The 18,771-nt window shown below is 38.8% G+C and overlaps 1 protein-coding gene and 1 pseudogene across 3 annotated transcripts in view; one reads left to right on the top strand and one right to left on the bottom strand.

Annotated features, from left to right (window-relative positions):
• Positions 1 to 18,771, top strand: part of STXBP6 (syntaxin binding protein 6) — a 222,916-nt gene that overhangs the window by 175,345 nt on the left and 28,800 nt on the right. The gene's annotated exons all lie outside the window — the stretch shown is intronic.
• LOC116815299 (U4 spliceosomal RNA) lies at positions 8,489 to 8,616 on the bottom strand (annotated as a pseudogene).

The following is an 18,771-nucleotide window of genomic DNA, read 5'->3' as shown; positions in this document are numbered from 1 at the left end:
AGGTGTATGGTGTCAAAATTAATCTTTTGCATATCCACAGAAGCTTATCTTAAGTAACGCTATTTCAATATATACTGCATTAAATTTCAAGCAACCTTGTAGCAGTTATTTAAATATTTCCAGCTGAGTGATTTCAAAAATCTTTTGTCTTGGGCGAAAAGATTTTTCATTAAGCTGGTTCTCAGTGTCTCTGAAGGCAATAATTATGCAGTTTCATTGGGAGATAACAGCAGAACAGACTATATAGTCCTCTAATATGTTTTGACACCTCACAAAAATATTATTTTTTCCCCACTTCTACCTAAGAAAGTCTGGAATTCTAATAATTTGTCATTTGGTACAGGCTCTTGCAAATGTGTATAGATAAATATTTGTTACCAATGTGTAAATATTTTGATATGGAAGAAAATTGTAGTTAGTTTTGTCCATATAATTTTTTAAAATAAACAAAATTTCTTCCAAACTGATCTTGTAAATCAGTGGGCTCCATCTTTTTGTTGTGGCTATGTAAAACTGCTGTGAGATTATTCCACTCAGTTAAGAACAGTCAGCACAAAAGATAGTTACACACCCTAATGAAATACGTGCTATTTTTGCTGTGTATTTAACAACTCTAAAATTATTCAAGTAGCAGGCTGGCCAGAGATAAGTAAACTTGATAAAGAAACTTCAGATAAAGAAATAACAGAACAAGAAATCCTAGAGGCAACAGTAAGTATGAAAAGTGATAAAACTGCAGGACCTGATACCTTGTCAAATTCATCAGGAAAACTATTATTGTCATTCAAGGAATTATTAATGGATCCCTTGAGAGGTACCTTCAACACTATCCTGTGAGGGGAGAAACTTCCACAATCTAAGAAAGAAGCTACTGTGATTGTCTCCCTAAAGATGGAAAATACCTTATTTTGCAGTTCTTGTAGACTCATATCATTGCTGAAGCATGACAGAGATTTTAGCAAAAATACTAGCTACCTGATTGCAGTCTATGCTCTCACCTTACATAGTTCTAGTTCAAACTGGATTCACTGATAGATAAATATTGAACAATATTCAGAGAGTACTTGGAATCATTCATAATTTCAGATCATAAAAAGATCCATTTCTTTTGTTATCACTAGATGCAGAGCTGTACAAGTAAATGGAGTTAAATCTCTCCTGTTTGAATTACACAGAGGGACTAAGTAGGGATGTCTCCTTTACTTTTTGCACTGATTTTAGAATCTTTTTGCACAGAGGATAAGGAACAATGAATTCATCTCAGGAACACATCAGAAAACAGCATTATATGCAGATGCTTTAATATTATTTTTATCTAAACCAAATATTTCCCTAAAGTTAGTCTCTAAAGAAATCCTGAACTTTGGGCAGATGTCTGCATTTAAAGTAAAATTGTGCCAAATCTGAAACGCTAGTTATAAATTTGTCTGACTCTGAAAAGTCCCTCCAGATGGGCAACAAATTTTATAAGATACCTGGAAGTTCAAATCTCAAATGCCCTAGAAGAGCTCTGACTTAAATGTCAAACCACTACTTCAGCAAATGAAAAAAGATCTGTAGTGCTGTGGGAAGTACGCAATTTTTTGACTGGGAAGAACATCCAGAGTCACCATGAATATTCTGCCAAGGATATCTCTCTTGTTTCAAAATCATAGGACTGGAAGGGACCTCAAGAGGTCTTCTAGTCCAGTCCCCTGAACTCAAGGCAGCACTAAGTGTTATCTAGACCAATGGTGGGCAACCTGCGGCCCGTCAGGGTAATCCACTGGCACACCACCAGTCTGTTTACATTTGCATGGCCCCCGCAGCTCCCAGTGGCTGCGGTTCACCATTCCCAGTCAATGGGAGCTGCGGGAAGCAGCACGGACCACAGGGACGTGCTGGCCGCCACTTCCCACAGCTCTCATTGGCCGGGAGCAGCAAACCACAGCCACTGGGAGCTGGGGGTGGCCGTGCAAATGTAAACAAGCTGTATGGCGGTCTGGCAGCAGATTAGCTTGACCGACCGTGTGCAGTCTGCGGGCCTCAGGTTGCCCACCACTGATCTAGACAGTCCCTGACAGGTTTGTCTAACCTGCTCTTAAAAATCTCCAATGGCAGAGATTAGACAACCTCCCTAGGCAGTGTATTCCAGTGCTTACCCTACACTGACAGTTAAGGAAAAAAATCCTAAGTCCAACGTAAACCATCCTCGCTGAAATTTAAGCCCATTGCTTTTTTGTCTTATCCTCAGAGGTTAAGGAGAACAATTTTTCTCCCTCCTCCTTGTAATAACCTTTTATGTATTTGAAAGTTATGTCCTCCTTCACTCTTCTCTTTTACAGACTAAACAAACCCATTTTTTTTCTATCTTTTCTCATAGGTCATGTCTTCTAGACCTTTAATCATTTTTGTTGCTCTTCTCTGGACTTTCTCCAATTTGTCCACATCTTTCCTGAAATGTGACATCCATAACTGGACACAATACTCCAGCTGAGGCCTAATCAGTGCAGAGTAGAGTAGAAGACTTACTTCTCGTGTCTTGCTCACCACGCTCCTGCTAATACATCCCAGAATGATGTTTGCACTTTTCCTCCCCCCCCAACAGTGTTACACTGTTGACTCATATTTAGAATGTGGTCCACTATGACCCTCAGACCTCTTTCCGCAATACTCCTTACTAGGCAGTCATTTCCCACTTTGTACGTGTGCAACTCTTTGTTCCTTCTTGAATTGAGTACTTTGCATTTCTGATTGAATTTCTTCCTATTTACTTCAGACCATTTTTCCAGTTTGTTCATATGATTTTGAATTTTAATTCTATCCTATCCTCCAAATCACTTGCAACCCCTTCCAGCTTGGTATCATATTTCTGTGATTATCTTAGATAAAAACTTAGCAGGAATAATGAGGATGATGTTGGAATGTATATGGAATAAGAAAAGACCAAGAGTGAATGAAAATACTTTGTACAGACCAGTCAAATAGGGTGGACTGGCTGTTCCAAACAGTCTATCGTATTATCAAGTCAGTCAGCTCAAAGCAGGGTGGCACTCTAACCCAGACTTTGTTGAGCACCTCCCAAGAAATGACATATTTTAGGTGATTTTATGTATGTATGTGTGTATATATATGTATATATAATATATGGCCATGCTGGGTCAGACCAAAGATCCATCTAGCCCAGCATCTGACAGTGACCAATGTCACGTGCCCCAGAGGGAATTAACAGAACAGGTAAATCATCAAGTGATTCATCCTGTTGCCCATTCCCAGCGTCTGGCAAACAGAGGCTAGGGACACCATCCCTGTCCATCCTGCTTAATAGCCATTGATGGATCTATCCTCCATGAACTTATCTAGTTCTTTTTTGAACCCTGTTATAGTCTTGCCCTTCACAACATCCCCTGGCAAAGAGTTCCACAGTTTGACTGTGTGTTGTGTGAAGAAATACTTCCTTTTGTTTATTTTAAACCTGCTGCCTATTAATTTCATTTGGTGGCCCCTTGTTTTTGTGTTATGAGAAGGAGTAAATAACACTTCCTTATTCACTTTCTCCACACCAGTCATGCTTTTATATACCTCTATCATATCCCCCTTAGTCATCTCTTTTCCAAGCTGAAAATTCCCAGTCTTATTTATCTCTCCTCCTACTGCAGCAGTTCCATACCCTTAATCATTTTTGTTGCCCTTTTTTGAACCTTTTCCAAGTCCAATATATCTTTTTTTGAGATGGGACAACCACATATGCATGCAGTATTCAAGATGTGGGCATACCATGGATAGAGAGAGAGAGAGAATATGATTTTTCTGTTTTACTATCTATCCCTTTCTTAATGAGTCCCAACATTCTGTTAACTTTATTGACTGCCGCTGCACAGTGAGTGGATGTTTTCAGAGAACTATACACAATGACGCCAAGATCTTTCTTGAATGGTAACAGCTAATTTTTTATCATTTTATTGGTATAGTTGGGATTATGTTCTCCAATGTGCATTACTTTTCATTTATCAGCACTGAATTTCATCTGCCATTTTGTTGCCCAGTCACTCAGTTTTTGAGATCCTTTCATAGCTCTTTGCGTTTTGCCTCGGACTTAACTATCTTGAGTAGTTTTGTGTTATCTGTCATTTTGCCCCTCACAGTTTACCCTTTTTTCCAGATCATTTATGAGTATGTTGAATAGAACTGGGCCCAGTACAGACCCCTGGGGGACACCACTATTTATTTACCTCTCTCCATTCTGAAAACTGACCATTTATTCCTGCCCTTTGTTTCCTATCTTTTAACCAGTTACTGATCCATGAGTGAACCTTCCCTCTTATCCCATGTCATCTTACTTTGCTTAAGAGCCTTTCATGAGGGACCTTGTCAAAGGCTTTTTGAAAATCTAAATATACTTCATTCACTGGATCCCCCTTGTCCATATGTTTGTTGGCCTCTCAAAGAATTCTAGTAAATTGGTGAGGCATGATTTCCCTTTACAAAAACCATATTGACTATTCCCCAACAAATTATGTTCATCTATGCGTCTGACAATTTTCTTATTTGCTATAGTTTCAACCAGTTTGCCTGGTACTGATGTCAGGCTTACTGGCCTGTAATTGCTGGGGTCACCTCTGCAGCCCTTTTTAAAAATTGGCGTCACATTAGCTATCCTCCAGTCATTTGATACAGAAGCTGATTTAAATGATAGATTATGGACTGCAGTTAGTTTTCCTGCAAGCTCACGTGTGAGCAGACCAGTGTGGTCTCTTACGGTGTACCAGTAAGAAAGTGGCCGCCAGTAGACAGCTGACCATACTGGCAGGGCCGCTGATGGTGGGGGGGAGTAAAAGGGGCAGCTGCCCCAGGGCCTGGTGATTTAAAAGGGCTGTGGGGAGCCCCTGGCCCTTCAAATTACCACCGGAGCCCTAGGGCTCCCATCCACCACCACTGCTACCCTGGGGCTCTGGTAGCAATTTAAAGGGCCAAGGGCTTTCAGTCAGCACTGGTGTGGCAGCAGCCGGAGCCCTGAGCCCTATAAATCGCCGCCAGGGCTGCCTGGGGGAGTCTCGCCCCCGCCCCTTCTCTCTGAGGCCACGCCCCATCCAGGGGCCCAGAGCCGCCACCTCCCCCTCCATCCCCACCTTGCAAAGGACCCCAGCTATCCTGTGTACCGGTAAGTCTGTTAAGTTACTTTCACCCCTGCATTTGAGTTCATTCAGAACTCTTGGGTGATACCATCTGGTCCTCTTGACTTCTTATTGTTTAGTTTATCAGTTTATTCCAAAACCTTCTCTAATGATACCTCAATCTGGGATAGTTCCTCAGAATTGTCACCTAAAAAGAATGGCTCAGGTTTGGGACTCTCCCTCACATCTTCAACCGTGAAGACTGATGTAAAGAATTCATTTAGTTTCTCCGCAATGGCCTTATCATCTTTGAGTGCTCCTTTAGCATCTCGATCATCTAGTGGCTCCACTGGTGGTTTAGTAGGCTTCCTACTTCTGATGTACTTAAAAATAATTTTGCTATTACATTTTGAGTCTTTGGCTAGCTGGTCTTCAAATTCTTTTTTGGCCTTCCTAATTATATTTTTACATTTTATTTGCCAGAGTTTAAGCTCCTTTCTATTTTCCTCACTAGGATTTAACTTCCACTTTTTAAAGGACTTTTTGCTCTCACTGTTTCTTTTACTTTGTTGTTTAGCCATGGGGGCTCTTTTTTTGATTCTCTTACTATGTATTTTAATTTGCTATATACATTTAAGTTGAGCCTCTATTATGGTGTCTTTAAAAGGTTTCTATGCAGCTTGCAGGGATTTTACTTTTGGTGCTGTACCTTTTAATTTCTCTTTAACTAACCTCCTTACTTTTGTGTAGTTCCCCTTTCTGAAATTAAATGCTACAGTGTTGGGCCACTGTGGTGTTTTCCCTGACACAAGGATGTTAAATTTAATTATATTATGGTCACTATTACCAAGTTGCCCAGCTATATTCTCCTCTTGGACCTGATTCTGTGCTCCACTTAGGACTAAATCAAGAATTGCCTCTCCTTTGTGGGTTCCAGGACAAGCTGCTCCAAGAAGCAGTCATTTAAGATATCAAGAAACTTTATCTCTGCATCCCTTCCTGAGGTGACATGTACCCAGTCAATATGGGGATAGTTGAAACCCCCCATTCTTATTAAGTTTTTTATTTTAATAGCCTCTCTAATCTCCCTGAGCATTTCACAGTCAGTATCACCACCCTGGTCAGGTGGTTGGTAATATATCCCTACTGCTATATTCTTATTATTCGAGCTTGGAATTACTATCCATGGAGATTCTATGGTACAGTTTGGTTCATTTAGGATTTTTTCTTCATTTGTTCTTTAAAGAAAAACTGCTGTATTGCTTGTTTTGTTTCTAATAGTTACATGAGAAGGGTTTGTAAACTTGTTAAAACTTCTTAAATAAATATAGATACAAAAACAAACAAGAAAACTGTTGTAAGATCACAATCAAGCCCAATATATGTTTCCTTTAAAGGCAGAGTCTGGTATGTTTATTCACATTGCTATTATGATATAAATTATTGGAGAACACATTAGGCCAAATTTAATTCCTGTAAACATTGGGCTTACATTAGAAACAACTTTGACCTTTATGGTTCTTGGCTATGTTTTTTGAGCGCTCCCCTGTTATATTTAAACTATTTCAATCAAGACTGCAACTGCCCTTCTAAGAGCAAACACCTTAGAAGATAAATATCTTCTGCCACCTATAGATAAATATGAGAACTGCAAAATATAGTGATTCCAGTGGCAGCAGAGTGATGATACATTCTGCTGATGATGATCTGGGACTTTCTACTGCAGCCTTCATGCTACACACTTTGGTCTCAAAGCAATCCCTCTGCCAGTTGAATTAACAAGTAGCTTCACCAGCTCAACTGTTGCAATTTTTTGTAAGAATAAAGGTATCTTTGGCTGCTGTAACCTTTGCTCCAGGGCAGCTGGCAGGAGCTACTTATGGAACATCCAGTTCTTCCTCCTCAGAGAATAATTTAATTTTCATCAGCTACATATTGGCTCAGATTAGCTATGCACAAATAGCACAATATGGTGCTTCCACTAGTCTGGTGGGCTAATCTTAAACATATTTATATGTAAAACTGGTCTGCCTTCAGGTTCATTGTGACATTTAAACGTGAGTCAGTTGGGTCTTATTTGAAAACACAAGCAAAGCTGTGAACATTTACTGTGGGCTTTGCAGTCTTGAAGCAGTATGTTAGGGAAACAAATAGTGGTAGGAAAAAATAATAATCTTTTGCATTAGTGCATAAGCCTGATGATTCTTGTTTTTCCTCTTTAGTCTGTAATGTTTTTGATGGCATTAAGCTATATTATTTCCTCGATATCCTCTTCCCCCATAAAATACTTGATTTGTGTTTAATGTTGCATTTTTCTTACATGCTATTTTCCTGACTTTAAGACACAGCACATATTTAATATTTAACTTTTATATGTGATGGACAAATTCCATTGTTATATTTATAAGAAGCACACGAGATCTTTACAGGGGAAAAGGCAAAAACGTCACCTTTATTGAGAATACAGCAGTTAGCATATGCTTTTCAGACACTCATACGCATCATGCCCGCGCGCGCACGCACACACCATGCACACAAATAGAGTCCTGCCAGTTGATGTTTATAGTTACCAGTCCAGAGTCTGGATCGATCTAGTGGCCAGCCAGGTTGGACACAGAGGGGAGCTGGTCTCCGTTGATCGCGATCCGATGCTCCTGGAGTAGTGGCAAGATGAACCCAAAGTCCCATGGCAAAGTACCCTGTTCTTATGGGCTTTGGCTACACTGGTGCTTTCAGCGCTGCAATTTTCTCGCTCAGGGGTGTGAAAAAACCATACCCCTGAGTGCAGCAAGTTACAGTGCTGCAAAGCGCCAGTGTAAACAGTGCCCCAGCGCTGAGAGCGCGGCTCCCAGTGCTGCAAGCTAATCCCCACGGGGAGGTGGAGTACCTGCAGTGCTGGGAGAGCTCTCTCCCAGCGCTGGTGCTGCGACCACACTCACACTTCAAAAAGCTGCCATGGGAGCACTCCCGCAGCAGAGTTTTGGAGTTTTGAGTGTAGCCAAGCCCATAGTCTTTTTTCTCTGTTGAAGTCTATGGATTTGCTGTGTCAGTTTCTGACTGGTTACTTGTGTTATCTTTTGATGTAAACACTCTAATACACCTCTGAGAGGATCATCCTGTCCTGGTTTCGAATTTGATTAATTGTTTTGTCCTTAGGGATGCCTGCCTGCACCTCAGGGTCATCAATCTGCCCTTCCTTCATTATGGATGCATGTTGATGGTTCTCACTCCTTCCTCCTTGACCATCTGGCTATAACAATGGCCTTCGCACCTTTTTGTTTCCTGATGCATACTTTCCTCATTCACACAAACAGTCTTTTACAGAGGCCTTCAGATAGGATAACATTTTGGAAAGGATTGTATGGTTACTAAACAGATTACAAAAGAACCTTATGCAACTTAGTTCGCAATGCATACAAGAAGCAAGACCTTATAGCAAAGTATTGGGAAAAGTTTTCAACTAGCAATAATCACACCTCAGATTAACTTCATTGGTTATGATACTGCCACTTACTATAATGAAATCTTATCCTAAAACAAAAAGGTGACCATAATCATCCATAAGGACTGTTCTGGTCTGTCCTTGCCTTAACATCAGTAGAGACACTGACAGTCTGTCAGATACATTTCTACCAGTGTCCCAGAGGGTCATTCCTTTCTGCTATGCAAAAAGGGTGGCTGGCAGGATAAAATCAAATCATACATTAATTCTCATTGTACAATTATAAAATCCTGCTCCTACACCACTGCATTTCTTTAAGATTTTATTTCTAGTTTATAACAAAATATGAGTAGCATGGCCTCTAGTTAGTACATCAAAAAATACCTTCACTTTAAAATGTATTTATGGTCAGAAGAGCTACTGTAAAAATTGCACCTTATCCAAGAGTTTTTCTCTAGCAGCCGTGGGAGAGTGAGCTGGATTCTAATTTTGTTAGGGTATTTTCAGTGGAATTGTTAACAAATGGCACTAAGTCTCTCCATGGACACCGATGGGCTTTGGATCAGGCCCCAAGTTCCAACTGCATAAATGATGATGGTGGGATGAGAGCCAAGAATAGCAGCTTGACCATTATAGCAGGCCCAGCAATTAGAAAATAAAAACCTATTTTTACTTGTAAAATAACCAGATTTGATGCAGGAGTTATTTAGACAAGATATACATAGGAGTTCCCAATAACATATTTTATGAAGTTGTTGTAACTGTGTCCAAGGTATTACAGAAACAAGGTGGGTGAGGTAATACCTCACTTCTGTTAGTGATAGAGACAAGCTTTCAAGCTTGCACAGAGCTCTTCTTCAGGTCTGGGAAACTAAAGTCCTGTGTACACTACAGACTTAAGTCAACTTAAGTTACATCAATAACCATATGCCACTTTAATTACATTGGTTGTGCACATGTGCACAATGTGCCTTGTATCAGTGGAGCGCTTCTACAGTTGGTGCTCTTGCATTGACAGAGTGTTGCATTATGGGTAGCTATTTTACAAATTACCTTACAAGACTCCTTCTCTTCATGTGCCAATATATATTTATGCCTGTATCTGTAATTTTCACTCCATGCATCTGAAGAAGAGGGTTTTTTACCCAAAAAAGCTCGTGCCCAGATAAATCTGTTAGTCTTTAAGGTGCCAGTGGACTCGTTGTTTTTGTGGATACAGACTAACACAGCTACCCCTCTTATACTTTGTTCCATCTTGACACTCTGAGTAAGTTTCTCAGACCTGAAGAAGACCTCTGTGTAAGCTCAAAAGCTTTGTCTCTCTCAGGAACAGAAGTTAGTTCAATAGAAGATATTACCTCACTGACTTTCTGTCTCTGTTTTACGAAGTCACTTTTCAGAATAAAACTGCACAATGGCTGCATTTTAAATAAAGAATTTTAGCTATTCTGTTCTTAAAATTTGATTATTGCTAGTTCTTAAGCTAAAAGATAAAAACAGAAAACTAATTTGTACTGGACATAGTATCTCTGTCCTTTTCTCACAGCAGTTGTGGTGCAAATGAGAACATACTCTCACATTAATGAACTTAAAAAATCAAAAATAGGATCAAGTATAAAGATAGTGATAGTATTATCTTATTATTCTTAAGATAACTGCTTTAATGCTATACTTATATACAGTGAAAGCAAGCATGAATGTTCCTAAAACAAAACTGAACTATTAAAAAAATGGTTTGATCTTAGAGGAAACTTAAATGTCCATTAATAGCAGGAAATATAAGGAGAATAAAGTTGAAACACCGTAAATCTGGATAATTAATTCAGATTTTTAAATAGTGATACAAGTTTTTATCCTAATGGAAAAACTTTAATAGTGTGTTACCTTTGATGCAGTGATAAATAGGCAAATAATATAAAGCTGCCAAATTCTTTGAATTTATTTCCATTTTTGCTACCTAGAGTGCAGTGTTCTGAGCAAGAAGTAATTTGAATACTTTTCGGAAGTTCCTTTTTTGTACCATGAGTTGCAGTTGCTTACTTTGGGGATAATAATGTCTACTGTGAAAGCTGAGATGGAAACAAAAAACAATAGAAGGTATACTGCCAAAGAGCATTTTTTTTAAATATGGTAATTTTTCTTCCACTACGTATGCATGTCAAGGTTAATCAACTTTGCCATTCTTTTATTTGAGGCCCCCATATAAATCAACAGATAAAACTTTTCAAAATTTGCTGGGTTTTATTTTTTTGAAGTTGATGGCTCATGTGCTGAGATAAAATGTGTAAGAGTAGGACCATGCTTTCTCCTTGAAAATGGTGCATATAATCAAATCTCAGAATTGCCTTCCTAAAACAAACACATGCTAGGGCAATCAAATAAACAATGTGTTTGTTCTTGTAAAAATTGTAGGAAAATATAAAGTAACTCAAAAGGGACATTCATAATGAAAGAGAGGAAGGTAAACTGCTTTAATGTATACAGTATTTAAGCCATAAAATAGTCTATTTCATAATATTATCCAATAATTTTATAAGTGTCTTGGTAACAGTAAATCACAGTGGGGTGTCACCTTCATGACTTACAAAATTGCTCTTTGTTTTGATGTGCACAGAGCACAATTTGTATCAGATGGTAAATAGCAGTGCATGGCAAAGTTAGAGTGACAGGACAGGTGGGTAATATATTTTATTGGACCAACTCTGTAAGCACGCTGTGCCTTCCACTCACTGTAGCAATGTCCACACGGGACATTATTGCATAGCAAACTGTTGCACTGTAGATTCAAGCTCTGGGTTGCAGCACAGTAACCTGCTGTGTAGGCAAGCCCCTAGTGACATTGGAGGCAGTTGAGTGGTCTGCATGTTCTCTGATTAGTCTCAGTATTTAAAAACAAGTGGAGTGGAAGGGAGCAAAAAAGATTGGCTGTTTTTCATAGTTTTATTTATTGCCCACATTCTAGTTTAACTTCTGTCTTTTTGACTTGGGATCTGATCTCTGGGCTAACTTAATAACAGAGCAGTTTCCTGAATGATGTTTTGATGAGACTTAACAATATGTCTGTCCATTCTTGCTAACTTAGCCAACGTTCCTTTTCTTCCTCCTGGATAAAAAGTTAACTTTCATAAACCTTTAGAAGGGTAGAACCATATAATAAATCTCTATTAAATGTACATATATTTTAATGTTTATATTGCCTGTTATTGGTGAATAGAGGAACACTCTATGAAGAACATAGACATATGTAATCAACCAACCAAAAAAAAAAATTGCAACTAATGTCCCATATTCCATTTTTTAAAGTATGACATCTGTTTGTTAATGCAAAAAAACAAGGGCACATTCAATTAACTAGAAAGGCAGCTTTTTAAAAATTAATAAGAAAAAATTGTTTATACATCACACGGGTGGACTGTGGAACTCATTGCAACAATGTATCATGGAGGAAAAGAGGATTCCAAAAAGACAGAGATTTATATGGATAACAAGAATATCCAGAGTTGAAGTAATAACTATATAAAATATAAACTAAATCTTTGGATGAGATATAAACCCTCATGTTTCAGGGCATAAAGAAGCCTCTAATTATTGGAGTTTTGCAGGTAACTTTCTTTGGGACAGGTTATTCCATAACTATCTGCTGCAGCATTTCTTCCAGTAAAACAGCTGGTACTGCCGACTGTAAGACACAGGTTACAGGACTAGATAGGCCTCTACTCTGATCCATTCTGGCAATTCCTACATTTCTGTTGACTCATTTCTCTTTAAAATAATAAATTAATCCTATAATTCTTTTGTTAGATTTAGCCCCTGTACTGGATATGGGAATTATGAAACCTCTGACATATACTGCTATATATTTTGTTTTCACTGTGTCTCCCTCTAACTATTTTTTCTAGAAATATGAGTTGAAATTGAATTATGTTGTTGATTATGATGTAATAAGTGACAATCGTGTAGGTTTTGCTGTATAACAAAGTCCTTGTTTGAAGAGATGCTTTTGTCATCTATTGTTAGAGAAATCCCTGAACAGCCTACAAAAATAAACATGAGCTAGAAACCAGTTTTTAAGTATCAGGCAGTCCATGGTCCTAGGCAAAATCATAAAGTTTGCAGTATATTCTGATGAAAACCGGAGCAACAAACCTTTATGGATCCAGTAATCGTTATAACAATGCTAAAACTGTATAATATTAAAAATAGTGATGGGTGACTGAAAAAAGTGAGAATTTTGTAGGTGGAATATGACTGCCCTGACCCAGTCATGCCTTAGTATGTGTTTTGAGATTTGAAAAATCTTTTAAACCTGTCTCGTTGGTAACTGATGTTCTGTTTGGCTTTACGAAATAGAAATTGCTGTCAGTTTAGCCAAGAAAAAATAAATTCTTCACCTTTAATGTTACTGTGTACTAGAGTGAGTCTGAACAGGGCAGGTAATTTATTTTATTCACATATTCAGATTTGTAAAGCTTAGCTGATGAGTGCCAAAGTGCATTCTGCTCAGGGGGACAGGTATTTATTCATGGATTCCTCTAGCAGCTCCAAAGTATTATGGTTACTGATTTTTCCTTTCTTGAAGGTGGTATTCTTGCCTGTGACAGAGTGTATAAACCTCACATCTCTCTTCTCAATAGTGCAGCCACCAGCAGTTTATTAGTCAGAGTTAATTGCACAGTGTGCAGTACTTTTGAGTTTATTTTCAGTGTTAATCTAGTGCATAATAAAAGTGGATAGTCTGATATGGCTACTGAATATTGTTTGAATTGAATATACTAAAACAGGAGAGAAATGTCAATATTTCTGCAATGGAAGTGACAACTCACAATTCATGTAGAGTGAGAAAAAGATATTTATTTATTCTGTTGATGATGAAAATGAACTTTCTAATCACTGATTTTCAAAGCTAACAGAAAACAGCTGATTGAGGCCTAAGTGTTTACCCTGAAATTCCATTTTCATTTCTCCTCCAGCTAAATTTTAACTTGAGGGCTAAATTGTGTCCTTATGGCCCTGCACTGGAGTAGTACAGAGGGGTCATGCTCCAAGGGATGCCCAGCAGGAGTTTTGACTGAGTCAGGCAGAATCTCCTCTAGCATAGTGGCCCTGAGACCCTTGTGATTTTATTAGAACTTGGATACACCAATTCAGGTTTCCTTGATCTTTCCTTTCATCTGGCACTTGAACTTTTATAATGATTGGAGTATTTTCTTTGAAGAGAATAACCAGGAACTGAGACACTAACTGAATTCCCTGACCTTGGATAGCTCTGCATCAAATCTTTGAATTCTAAATTACAGTTAGGCACGGATACTGGGAATGAGAAAGGGTGGGATGGGGGGAAGGAGAGGAAGGGAGAGGGTAGACCTGACCCAATGAAGCATCTAGATGTGGAGGTAGAACTGGGACTGATTGGGCCTGGAGAATGAGGATAAGGAGCTGGGAGTGGGTGGGCAAGGAGACTGGGAGAGTCCTGTTAGACTCGTACTCGGATGAGGCATCTGCAGCAGTGAGACTAGGACTTGCTGGGCAAGGAGGCTGGGACTGGAAGGAGAAGCCTGAGGTGTAGAGACTGCAACTGGCTAGGTGAGTACAGTGGGACAAGGAGCCAGAGGTGGTGAAGAGACGGGACTGGGGTATAGACTGGTTGGAAGGAACAGGGAAGAAAAGGTTCCAGCCCTGCTGATGAACCATATGGGTGTCAATCTGATGCCATATGGTGAATTTTTTTATTTTTCGGGGGTGGGGAGGGTCACTTTTTTAAAAAGAGGAAATCACACATACACTAACATAATTGAAAATGAAGTAGTGTGCTTTTTAAATGAACAAGGTGTGAAACTGTTGTCTGTGATGCCTGTGCTGCTACCCAGTCACCTTGTGAACACTATTCTAGGGGCCCCTTGGTGTGTGTAGCCATACGAGACCAGCCACAGTCTGGTCCACCATAAAGCTTTTTGTAATCTACTTATTCCTGTCTGCGCCACTGTTTTAGATCTTTGAAAGTTCATATTCACTATAGCACTGTCAGAATTAAAGTTACTTGTTTATCCCTTTTGTCACTGCCTATAAGTAAAAGGCATGGAGGGGGTAGGGGCGGAACAATCAAAATCTTTATATGGGACATCTTCATCATCTGGATGCTCAGTTGTACCCAAAGGCTAAACACCTTCTCTTTCAGTAACACATTTCCCTAGCCCACAGGCTACTTTTTCATTTAATTGGTTTTTTTGTTACTCTGAAATTGTGACAGAGGCAATTGAACCTGTATTTCCCCCTCCATGGTCTCCAGCTGTCTCTGGGCAGGGACTCTTGTTCCACTCCCTTCTGACCAGATGTTTTTAAGGCTCTACAGCTCACTGCCTTATGGTGTGATATCCCCAGCAAGCCAGTCTGCCTAAAGGCCAGCACCTGTGCTTTTGTTTTCTCTTCAATGGCTACATATAGAATCACAGAATATCGGGGTTGCTGGTAGTTATAAGCTGCCACATAGCTTTTTCTAAGAAAGGACGTTTATTGTTAAAGGCATTACAGAGCAAACATATTAAAACAATAAAAGTTCCTGTGTGCATGGTAAAGGCTCATCAGAGGTCACCCATCAGTCTTATGGGGCCCTAATCAAACTGTCCAACCCTTCCACAGGGGTTGGGCCCATACACACGCTTGAACAGATGAGCCTGCTTATTTGCTGGATCAATAAGAAGTCCCTGAGTCATCCAGCCTTTCTGTATCAAAAGCCCTTTCTTTGTCTGTTTCTGAATTGCTTGAAACAAGTCCACTAGAGTAAAGCATTAATTAGCAATGGATGTTGGAATAGTCTGGACTACAGGTTCATCTTGTTAGAAAATTATACAGTGAATAGCTCATTTGAAATGCATTGCTGAAAACTGTCAGGTGTCATAATAGTCAGAGTATTGTCACCGAGATGTCTTGTGTGCATCACAAGAGTATTCAGTCATTTCAGGTCCATTCGAAGTAATCACAATCTATCTCCAGAACTATCATTTCAAACTTCAAGTCAAATCCTGCTTCCCTTATATATGTGAGTAGTCGCTTTAGTAATAATGAGGGTTGAAGGTAACAAACATATTTGTCCCTTTTATATACCTGACTGAAGCAGGATGACCACTGAGTCTGAATTGCCCGTGGTCTCATGTTGCATTTCCATAGATGAGTTCAAGTTTCAGTGTTTTGGACTCTAAGCCCACACTGTATAATGAGAAGAAATTAATCAGTGGTGACATTTTCCATCTTGTCCCCAAGTTTCTCTATAATTCTACCATCAGGTGCCACAGTGATGGCTTTCTGCCTTCATCACCGTATATATATAATTTTTCTTTTGAAAGGAATAGTAAAATATCCATCTTTTATGACTGGACTGATGATAATTTATTTCTTTTGGATAGCGTATTTATTGGTGCTTTGAGTGTTCTTGATTACATATTACAACTTGTGGTCTTTGTGGATTTTATAGCACACAAGTTATTACATTTTAAGTAATTTATTATATGTATTGACTAGCTCTGTTTTTAATTACTTGAGTAATTATGCTGCTTTGTGAACTGTTGATCATGCTGTCAGTGAATGTCACTGACCTGTTGAACAGGAGTTGAAAAAAAATAAGAAATCACCATTGAGATATAATTTAACAGAGTCCAATCATAAAAGACGTATATTTTACAATTCCTTTCACAAACAAAATTATCTGTGTGGTGATTAAGGTAGAAGGCTCAAAAACAGATATGTTACCTCGATATCTTAAAACATCCAATTCAGAATACTACGTTCCAAGGGAAAGAAATGCTCTCTGCTAAGCAACACTTTCCCTTCTGCTTTGTATCCCATTTGCTAGCTCTTCCAGTTTCTCTTCTTGCTAGCTTCCATATACCATCAGCAGTTCCCAGAAGTGAGTCGGAAGATCAGTATTTAAACATTGGAAATGTTCAAAAAATTTTAATGTTCAACAAAAGAAAATTGGACAAGTGCCAGCTAACTCTATTCTATCAGAAAACGCTGCAGAATTGAAAATTAAGTATTCAGTAGCATGGACACTTTGAAGTTATTCCCTAGCTCCCAAAAGTAGCGTCTCACAAGTGTGATGTTTTGGCAGTGGCTTCCAAGTTATCGGATTTGAACTGGCAGTTCTTGTTAATATCACCATAGCAAATTCTCAGTACCCTTAATAAAGGGTAGGATGGAATCTTCATGACCTGCCCCATTGTGACTTTCCCAAATGCTGCGTCAGACTATCCAGCACCGAGCACTTACCTTCAAGGTGCATAGAAGGAAAGCTAAGATGGGTTGAGTGGCAAACTTAGGATCCCCCTGACTAATACAAAATGTATTTAATGAAAATGCAAATTAATGGAAAGAGTGAATACGTCCTAGAAAGTAGATTTGACTACAAGTGATGTTTCTGGACTAACAACTTCCAGTACTTAAGGTTCTTTTTAAAGCTATCCCTGTTCCTTTTTTACGTTGCCTGAATCAGCCTCGTGGCTAGATGTCGCCTCCAATCAATCTGATCTCTTGTTTTATTGGGCATGTTGTTAACTGGCTTTTGTGCTTCATTATCTGTGATAGATGAGTACTGTGATGGAGAAATAAAAGCAACTTCACAGCCATTTTGCTAGTATTGCTTAACTTGGTGAACTTGATTCCAAGTGGAGAATTAATGAGGAGAGGATGCAGCTATTATGTAAGACTTGTCAATTGACTCAATTAGTCTCAAAGTTTAGTGAGTTGGGAGGACAGCCAGGATAATCTACTTGTGTGTGTCTAATAAACCAAGGGATTGTGGGCAACTGGACAGCATTGTAAAATAAGGGCCGTTCACCTCTCGCTGAATTTGAGCACAAATAGATGAATCTGGCAATAATTTTCCATATTATCCAACAAAATTAAGGATACAGCACTAAAATTCGTTAGGATTTTTCACTCTTGATCTTTGGCTTCTTAATGTTGTCATCCATCTGTGGCTACCTTTCAGTGTTTTATGAAGTGATACCTGCAAATAAGTTTGTTTTTAAAATGCGTTGGATCCTTTGAGATTTAAGTTGCTACAACAATAGTACCTACCATAGTCAAAATGCTTAAATATAAATATATATTAATCATGTATGTAGAAGAAAGATTATAAATGCAGTCTTAATTAAAAAAGGAAGTGAAACAAACAAGTCTGTTGCTTGGCCATACTGCTTCATAAAATAACTAATTCTTACTGCACCACTCTGGATAACATTCTCCTACACACCTCCCTACATTTAGCATCCGTTACATTTTGGTATAATGGCAATATATCTCATCTATAACTCAGTCAAAGCTAGCACATATATATCTACCCAAGCTAGAAATTACACCTCCAGCTACAGTATACAGATTACCCTCTATGTAACTTTGGTACTTACTATACCTCCCCTTCCTGTGGATGTAATATAGTAAGGTGGAAAGAGCAGTGTGATTAGTATCTCCCTGGTACTGTATTACACATAGCCAATGCAGTGAGGGCCTGCCACCTTATCTGTATGGACTTAAGGAACTGGTATTGAGTGAAGAATGTTGGTATATGTGTCCCATCAGTGTAACGCTGAGTGCTGGAATCATGGCTATTGGTGATTATAGGCACAATAATTTGTTTTATAAATTTTCCTTTTAATTTTAATTTTGTCTGGAAATTTGGCTGAATATTAGACTAAAACAAGTATTGAGGAAATGGAGCATACGCCCCCTCAGGTTGTCATAGTTGAGGAAATCACAAATTAGTGCCTAAACACACATTCCTTTTTAAAGGAAGCTGCCTTGGCTAGTAGCTCTATATTTATAGAGCAAAACAACAACAAAGCAGACAGCAACGCTGAAGTTTGCTGGCAATCAGTGAGCCTCATTTCCCTGGGTTGTTTGCTGCTGATGTTGCCCAGCTGACAAATTGGGATGTTATCCGTGCTGCAGCCCTTATTTTCCAAGATATGTTATTCATGACCAGTAGCGCTTTTATTTTTTTAATAGAATTGTTGTGATTCAGGAGGTTAGATTTTTAGTCCTGACAACTTTGATAGTCAATTTTAATCTATTGAGGGTGTGAAAATTATTATCCGCCAGCAGAGATAAAATAAGCTATGATCTCCTATGAACACAAGTGTGGTACCATAAATCTGGCATTTTTGGTTTTAAGTGCAGGATTACAGATATAAAAGGAAGTCTTCTGTAAATCTAAGTTTAATGGATTCCAAAACAATGAAATGG

The sequence above is a fragment of the Chelonoidis abingdonii genome, chromosome 4, assembly GCF_003597395.2.
Source record: "Chelonoidis abingdonii isolate Lonesome George chromosome 4, CheloAbing_2.0, whole genome shotgun sequence".
Classification (NCBI taxonomy): Eukaryota; Metazoa; Chordata; order Testudines; family Testudinidae; genus Chelonoidis; species Chelonoidis abingdonii.
The sequence above is the reverse complement of the archived record's forward strand: the minus strand, read 5'-3'. Positions and strand labels throughout refer to the sequence as shown.